The 7,888-nt window shown below is 50.5% G+C and overlaps 1 protein-coding gene across 2 annotated transcripts in view; it reads left to right on the top strand.

The window, feature by feature from the left end:
• The first annotated feature begins 534 nt into the window (after positions 1–534).
• PAIP2B (poly(A) binding protein interacting protein 2B) overlaps positions 535–7,888 on the top strand; it is a 28,778-nt gene continuing 21,424 nt past the window's right edge. Inside the window, exon 1 of one of the 2 annotated variants that reach the window (XM_026070623.1) lies at positions 535–598. The gene's annotated coding sequence lies outside the window, so the exon portion shown is untranslated. Of the gene's footprint in view, positions 599–3,245; positions 3,254–7,888 lie in introns of those variants that run through there. The other variant, XM_026070622.1, reaches the window with a different exon arrangement.

The raw sequence follows: 7,888 nt of genomic DNA, 5'->3' as shown, positions 1-7,888 counted from the left end.
AAAAAAAACCTCGCCGGCCTGGCGCTGCCCGCCGCGTTTTTAAAACGTGCCCCGCACGACCGGGCTCCGGCGGCAAAGTTGCTGCAAGTTGGTGTGTCTGGTCGGGGTGGTTTTGCTGCTGGCGGCTCCGCCCGGGCAGCCTCTCCCCGCGGAGGGCACCTCGCAGCTGGGGTTCTGCCGTGTGCTTCAGCTGGCGCTGGTCAGCGAGGAGAAAACAAATTTATTTTTCCCCTCCTCTAATGCTGCGGCGCAGGACGACGCTCAGGTTTGCAGCCCGCAAATGAGGATGATGAGCTCTCGCCGGCCTCCTCCAGCGCGCGGGACCGAGCCTCGGAGGCGCTGCCGCCACGCAGCAGCCGTGTATGACACAAAAACATCCTCCGGCAGGTTTTCCCAGAGCCGTCCCTGTGGGACAGGACGGGACGGGACGGGACGGGACCGGTTCTGCTGCGAGGAGCCGCGCTGTGCAGGGCCCGGCTGCGATCTCACGCTCAGCCTAAGAAACTCGTGTCGAGGGCGGCTGTGTCCTCCCCTGGCAGGAGGAGAGGGTGATTCCTCCTGCGCCGGGGAAGCACGGGGCCGCTCTCCAAATTGAAAGGTGCCGCGGCCTCCTGGGGAAAGCTAATTGCCTTCCGAGGCAGCCATTTGCCTTCAGGGAAGGCTCTGGATTTTCTGCCCTGGCAGGCCTCCACGCGGGGAGTTAGCGTGTTTATTGGGATGCTGTCAGTTGGTATTATCGGCTCCAGATATCGCCCACTCCTCTGCCGGCTCGGTGGAATTCCTCGCCGGCGCGAGCGCCTTGTTTGCAGCCGAATTGCTCTGGCCTCCTTTCCCGAGCCAACGCGCTGCTCGTCTGGGAGAGTTTCTGTGAGCTGGGGTGTGCTCCCAAGGGAGGAGGCACGGGGATAAATACAGCTCGGGTCTAGGTTTTCATCGGGTTACCAGAGAGCAGCCGCTGTGTTTTGCGTGTCTCCCTGCTGCTTACAGAGAGCTTTCTTTCCAGGGACACGCAGAGACCAAACAAAGCTGGAAAGAATCTGCTCCAGGAAGTGCAGGATTTCAGGGGGCAAGGCCGTTGGAAGAACTGTCTTGGGGAAGATCAAGTTAGTATTTAGGACAGTAGGGATGCAGGGTGTGTAACCCTGTGCTTTGGTTAGAGAGGCTGCCAGAAGTGCATCTCAGCAGGTTTTACTAAACGGGTGTTGAAGGCTCGGGGTCCGTGCAGGACTCCATCTCACCCCACAGCGCCGCTTGTCTATTCACGTGGGTGCTCTTCCRTTGCTTTGCGTGTATTTCTCCACGCTGGTCTGTGCCTTGCTGCTTCTTCTCTTTTGTCCCCACAGCAGCTCTGCTGGATGCTCAGTCTTCCTCAGAAACAAACCTTTTAAAACAAAACAAATCTCTCTCCAGGCAGTTTGGATGCCCTCTCCACGAGGAGAGCGTGCCGTTCGCGCTGCGGGATGTGCTGACCTGCGGGTAATGCTTTTGGCAGATTCATGGGGCTGCAGTCGAGGTGGGGAAGGGGGACATCCGTTCGTGCTTGCCCGAGCCTGTTTTGCCCCGTGAGTCTCTGCATTTACGCAGCGTGGTGAGCACGGCCTGATTTCTGCTCATCTACAGCACTTCCAAAACACCGAGTGAGGATGCAGATAGATAGATCTCGCCGTGCAGTCGTTAATGCTGGAAGGAAGTCTGAGCTCTGAGGTACAATGTGGTATCTTCACTGGCCACAGCAACTGAAAGCTGGGTTTTTTTTCAACTTTACTTAAAAAATTAATCCAGCCTGTGCTGCAAAGACTCTTGGTGCGTTGCAGGGGTAGGTTTGTATTGCGAAAAGGGCGCCCTCTCCAGCCCGAGCGGTTCTGCTTCCCCCGGCCGTGTTTACGGCGGATGGGACGAGGCACCTGCCATTCTGCCCCTGCGCAGGCTCCGCGCTGCTGAGCTGGTTCTTGGCTCGCACACGTGCGATATTTCATTACACACTGGCTCTTCAGGTTTCACCCTAACATGCAGTGACAAGTCATATATTGTTACGAGAACGTCRCAGCCAGGTAGGAAAATTTCTTTCTCTGTCTGACGCTGTGACTACTCGGTGGGATGGCGTGTTAAACGCTGTATTGCTTTGGAGCACATCTGATTCAGATCCTTGTTCCTGTGTTAGTCATGAACGTAGAGGCTGTAGTAAACGCTGTGTGAAATCTTTACCTGTGTTTATTCAGTTTCTAATAGCTTGAAACAAAAATGGATATGAAAATCTTGGGTCAAAAATCTCCATGTTTTCTTTCAGTGCAAAGAAGTCTCCAGTTTTTCCCTCTGAAGAACTTGCAGGTGGTAAACTAAGTGGATAGTCATTTTTCAATTTGAGTAGTAAGGAGCCAGACATGCATGCACATTATACATAAAATACACACACATGCTTGGAGACTTCTGCTCTGCTCACTTGAGACAGGCAGAAAGCTCCAGTCACATGCAGGTGCAATGAGAGGTAAATGAGCAGTGTATCCTGTCACAAATACTCCTTCAGCAGAAGCTGGGTCCCGATGTCCTCGTGCAAACTTGTAAGCTTTTGTTCTGAAAATGAATGACCAAGGAAGGGAAACAAGCTTGTTCCCCTCCCTTGAAGTGTGAATTTATTTTTTCCTATCTAAGGAGCAGCCTTTGGCATAGCATGTTGGAGAGATGTCTGTGCTCAGAGTGGCCTCTTTCCCTTCTGCGAAGAATAAATCAGCGAGGCGGAGCTGGAACACGCAGCRAGGCTGGAGAGGGCTGTTACTGAAAAACATTGATGTGGAGTTGCACTTTGCTGCTCCCTCTGAGATTGAATTCCTGAAGTGCTTTGAGTCCAGCTGATGCTTTGTCTCAGTTATTTGCTGGGCTCTAAAATGTCCCACATTGAGCCAAACCCTCTCCCCTCACCCCAAAACTGCCCTACGCTTCGGAAGGACCAGGACTCAAATGGCCCTGATGCGACCGTCCTCTCTCTCGGTCCGTCTTTGAGAGTAAAACTTTTCTGCGAGTGTCAAGTAACATCTATGTGAAAAAGACCTAACTGCAGGCCCAGCCTCCTGCTGCAGCGCCTGCGGAGGAGGAAGGCATTCCCTGCCACACGTGTGCGTGGGCTGGGAAAGGTGCCTGCCCAGGAAAAACCCACCGGAGAGGCACCTTTCTGTGCCAGAAGTACGTGACACTGGTTTCTCTCTCTCCTGATACAGAAGGTATTTTGAGATATCAAGCTCTTCTTAGAGTCCAGAAGGTTAGTAAGATTCTCTTGTTTTCTTGATCTTTCAAGCAAAAATTGTTAAGGTGTATGGAAATCAGTAGCGCCATCCCAGTTCTTGAGAGCAGCATGTGGAAAACCTCTTCATGTCCGAGGGAAGGACATATAAAATGATAATCTCAAACTCTTTTTCCAGCCAGCTGCTATGAACTGACCACAGGATTCAGTAAAGCGATATCCTTGGCTGTTCACCTCTGGATCATCCATCTGCAGCCAGACTAGGCTGGTGACAACAGTGCCATTCCTGGCGCGATTTTTATTTATTTATTTTAAATCTTGCGGTGAGAGAGCTCGCTCAGGTTGTAARCGGGTTTATCAGCGGCAGGAGCAGTAAGCTGCAGCACCCCGGGGACCAGGCGCTGCACCTGTGCAAGGACAGCATCAGGCTCTGGAGCTGTCATCGCGTCGGCCCTTCTACCGGCGGCGTTAATTTGATTCAAACTGGTGTTGTCAGTGGATGAAATCTGGGCTGCTGAAATCCAGCCTCCCCCAGCCAGGCCGGGGCGTCTGTCCAATACGCGCTTTTGTCTGGCGTTGACAGGGGACGTTTCGTCAAGTAGGCAGTTTCTGGAGCACTTAGAGAATGGTACTGGAGAGCAGGCAGCTGCGGCAGCCTTACTGTAATGCGTGCGCTTTTGCGGAAGGCAGAAACAAGGATGAGCACGGTCCAGGTGCTAGGATGCAAACTGGAGACCCTTGAAATACGGGTTTGATTACCACATCTGCCTTAGACCTCTCGTGCGATGTGGGGCAAATCTGGCTTTGCTGTGCTTCAGTTCCACATCTGTACTTTGAAAAAAAAATCACGCATTTGACTTCAGAATAGGAGCGAAGGCGGAGGCGGTGAATATGCAGGCGCAGCACCCTGATGCAAGCTGTGTGTGGACTTACTCTGCTGGCTCTAAACACGCTCGGTGACCACAGCTTAGTCTGTGTCATCTCGCAGCTGCATTAAGCTACCTTGCATTTGGCGGGGTTAAAGGCATGCGTACATGCAGTTTTTTCAGAGTTCACCATGGAAATGTTTGCGCAAAAAGAGCCTGGATGCGCCTCTGTGGGAAGTTTGCATACTGATTTGGTTCACGTGAGCTTGCTTTAACGGCCGTGTCATCTGGCTGCAGGGCCCTGCCGCAGCCGCGCCTGGGAGTGCGGAGACTCGTAGTGGTCGCGTTAACGTCGCTGGATATTCGTGCAGGAGGAGTGACTTTTCCCAATTAGAGAAACCAGTAGGGTGGACTCCCCAGTGAGGTGTCATGCCTCCGTATGGAAAAAGTGCTTTCATTTGAGGCCTCTGTCATAAATATAGGTAAAACTCTGCTCCTGGAAATCTGAAGAACAGTGGCCAAGCGTTTAGTGCACTTCTCTCGTTTCACCTGGTCTTCGTTTCCAAGCATTTCTACCGCACAGATAAAAGCACCGTGTCTTCTTTCTGTTTGCTCAGTTCTTCTTTTTGCCCCTCTTCTGATGGGCAGAGGAGCGTCCCCGTGTGCAGGGAACTCCGTCTTCAGGCTTTGCCCTGTGGACGCACTTGTGTGGGAAAGACGCAATTTTTAAGGAGCATCTCTGGGCCCTGTCAAGGAGGCAGGTGACTTGTCTTCCTAGAGCTGCGGTGGCCGCTGCTGTCTGGGTACCGACTTCTGCGGTGAAAGTTGCTTCGTGACGGATGCTCTCTTTGACGTCTTTAAAATTTCTATTGTCGGTTCCCTTAAAGAAGCTGCAGAAGTACTGTGTCCCGTGGGCGAATGCGCCGCGCTGGGTGGCCGTCTTTCTGCTACCCTGTATTGCAGCATTAATCCTGGTAAGCAGCAGGACCCGTTTGCGAGCTGCCAAGTGCAGAGAGTATCTTCTTTGCTTGAGATTAAAACTAGCTAAATGAAGAACGGTGTTTAGGATGAGTTTGAAATTAGGTTTCTGAGCGTTTTTGGACACAACACAAGAGTGGTTTAGATGTTTGTGATACAGATATGTGATGCTTTTAAAATGACATAGGGATCTGACTGCCCTTCATTTTGCCTCTGAGTAAACTGGGGATTTTTCTTGTACAAACGGATTAAGAGTGGAGGACGAGATTATCCCCCAGATTGGCGATTGAAATAGGATGCATTTCCTCGGCGACTGAGATGAAAAGGGAAGGCTCCGCATCTGTTGAGGGGTGTAAGCAGTGACCAGCAGCGCCCATGCATAGCACAGCAAGTGCAAGAAGGGAATATTAATTATACCTCTCACAGAAAAAATTAGAAGTCCAGACCAACGTGGCACAGAAGTATTAGAGGTCTAGACTAAACTGGAAGACTTTTAAAATTTTCTAATTAAAGAGGGGGGAAAGAAGYGAGGGAATGGTGTGTGACTCCTGAAGGTCTGCAGCAGCTCGCCAGCTCAGCGCTTCGGCGTTGTTGGGAGGGAATAAAACCTGAAGTGCAAGTATAATAGGAAGGAGATGCCTGGGGAAAAATACTTGAAAGAGTTCGGGGTGGTGATAGGCTGTGGGCTGGGCCTGAGCTGCATTGCAGTGCAGCAGAAAAAAATAAACACGGGAACTCTGGGTTCCCCAGTGAATCACAGCTCAAAGCTGAGAACCGATAACTCATCTGGGTGGAAGCCCAACGAGAGAGTGCCTGAAGCAGGGCATCTGGCAAAGCACAAGGGTGCTGGAAAAATCTACACAGCTGGGAGATAAGAAGTGTAACTGGGGACTCTCARATGCAAAGGCCTTATCCGTAAGCAAAGATTAGAGCAATTTATCTTTACAGCCTGCTGTATTAGAAAAGGTGTGTGTGCAGGTGGTGAGGAAGAGAAAYGTGCAGAAAGGAGAGAGATTCTTTTTAGGGGGGCTAAAATAGATCAACCTGAGGTTTGTGGTCTACTCGTAATGAGTCTAAAACATACGTGTACAAACTGCCTACGTGAATTTGCTGTCTGTACTCTTTTTGTGAAATTGGAGGAATCTGATCTCTTAGGAAATGAGGCTGATAAACTCCCCTTTTCCTGTTGCCACTTTAGAGAGTTTGAGGGGCAGCCCACGATAGTTTCCACCCCTCTTCTTCCCTCCTTGCCCAAGTGCTGCATGAGTACGGATTAGTTCAGTGTGCTGGATTTCTGTTAAGGTCAAGATTATGTGAATATGGGGTGAAATGTTAGGGCCTGTTAGCACCTGGTCTCCAAACATGCATACTATCGGTGATGCTGCTTTGAAAAAAGTGGTTTTATRTAAGCTTGACTTTTCTGAATGGGCCTGAGGGATAATCAGATGGCCTCTGATCTTCTCCATTCAGGTTAAAGACCTGTCATGAGGTTGTGCGTGGAATAGATTCCTGGAGAAGGTCAGGGCTTTTGTACGACTTGAGAGTTTTAAACTGGTTCTCGTGTGCTCCAGCTTGCTTTTTTGTGTGCAAAATGTTCCTGCGCTAGTTGAGAGGAAAAATAATGGATTCCTTTTCATAAACACTTTACAAGCTGAAATTTGAGCATTGTTAAACCCAAAGCGAGTTATCCAGCTGGGATGATATCTGCTATCCAGCAGAAAATTGGGAATGCAGCAGTAACCTCTCCTCCTTCCCTCCTGTGCCAGCCCTTGCAAATTGAGGCTTACTCCTGAGTGAGCACAGGGCAGGCATGAAGGAAAGGAGCTATAAAAGTGTACCACGAAATAAGGGCTGATTTTTCTGAGGACTGGGTTGTTATGGRTGGGTTTCTTGGTAAATGATCAGCTAGTCTGCAAACACCATGATTCCCAAGGCTATTTATAGAGCTCTGAGCTGGGAACCCTAGCCCGGGCAGCCTCTTCTATCGCATAACCCCTGACATTCTCTGCTGAAAGGCCCYAGACCAAAGTTTTGGCTCTCCCCAAGACTAGTTTGTGGAGGGTAAGGAGGACCATATGTCCTTCGCCTTGAGCCAAATGCACAGCTGTACTCAATTCTCCTGTCTAGTGCTGACTTGTTAACTCTTTGGGGGTGAAGGGGGAGGAATATGACTAATACCGTACTTAGTGTAAGAAACAGAAGCTTTCGCAGGGGGCAGGAACAAACCCAAAGTGGGATTCATGAGGGGGATTTGCCTTTCATGAGTTTCACAGTCTTGCTTTGACTAACACTGTTTGTTTTGCCATGTGTTATCCTACTGAATTAGGTAAGGAAATGGTTTAATGGGTTGCCTGGAAAGAGTGGATAACCATATGTGGAATTCTGTGGTATCCGAGTGTGTTATCCAGATATTAATAACTCTCCATGTCTTAGGCTGCTCCGTCTTCGCAGTTTGAAGCATTCCTGTGTGTACCCGTCGCCACCAGGAAGGCTGCTTTYCGACCACAGTTTGATCTCAACATCGACTGACTTTTGTCTTCCTCCCTTTCCACTTGAATGGCTTTGGAGGCGATCCGCTGACCGGCACGACGCTGCCACACGGCTTRCGCAGCGGCACCTTTCTGCCGTTTCCTCTGCGTGTGGGTCACCCACTGGCCAATTTTTGCTTCTAGGATCAGCTTCCTTCTCCATCGCTCCAGCCGCATCATTCTGTTATCTCCTTCTCTGCATCAGGCTGTGACTTGCTCGTTTGTGCTCACTGTCCTCTCGCACGTAATCCTCTACCTTAGCCTTGTCTGCCTGCGTGTCA

The sequence above is a fragment of the Apteryx rowi genome, unplaced genomic scaffold (assembly GCF_003343035.1).
Source record: "Apteryx rowi isolate R43461 unplaced genomic scaffold, aptRow1 scaffold_315, whole genome shotgun sequence".
NCBI lineage: Eukaryota > Metazoa > Chordata > Aves > Apterygiformes > Apterygidae > Apteryx > Apteryx rowi.
This window is presented reverse-complemented; position numbering and strand designations above follow the sequence as displayed.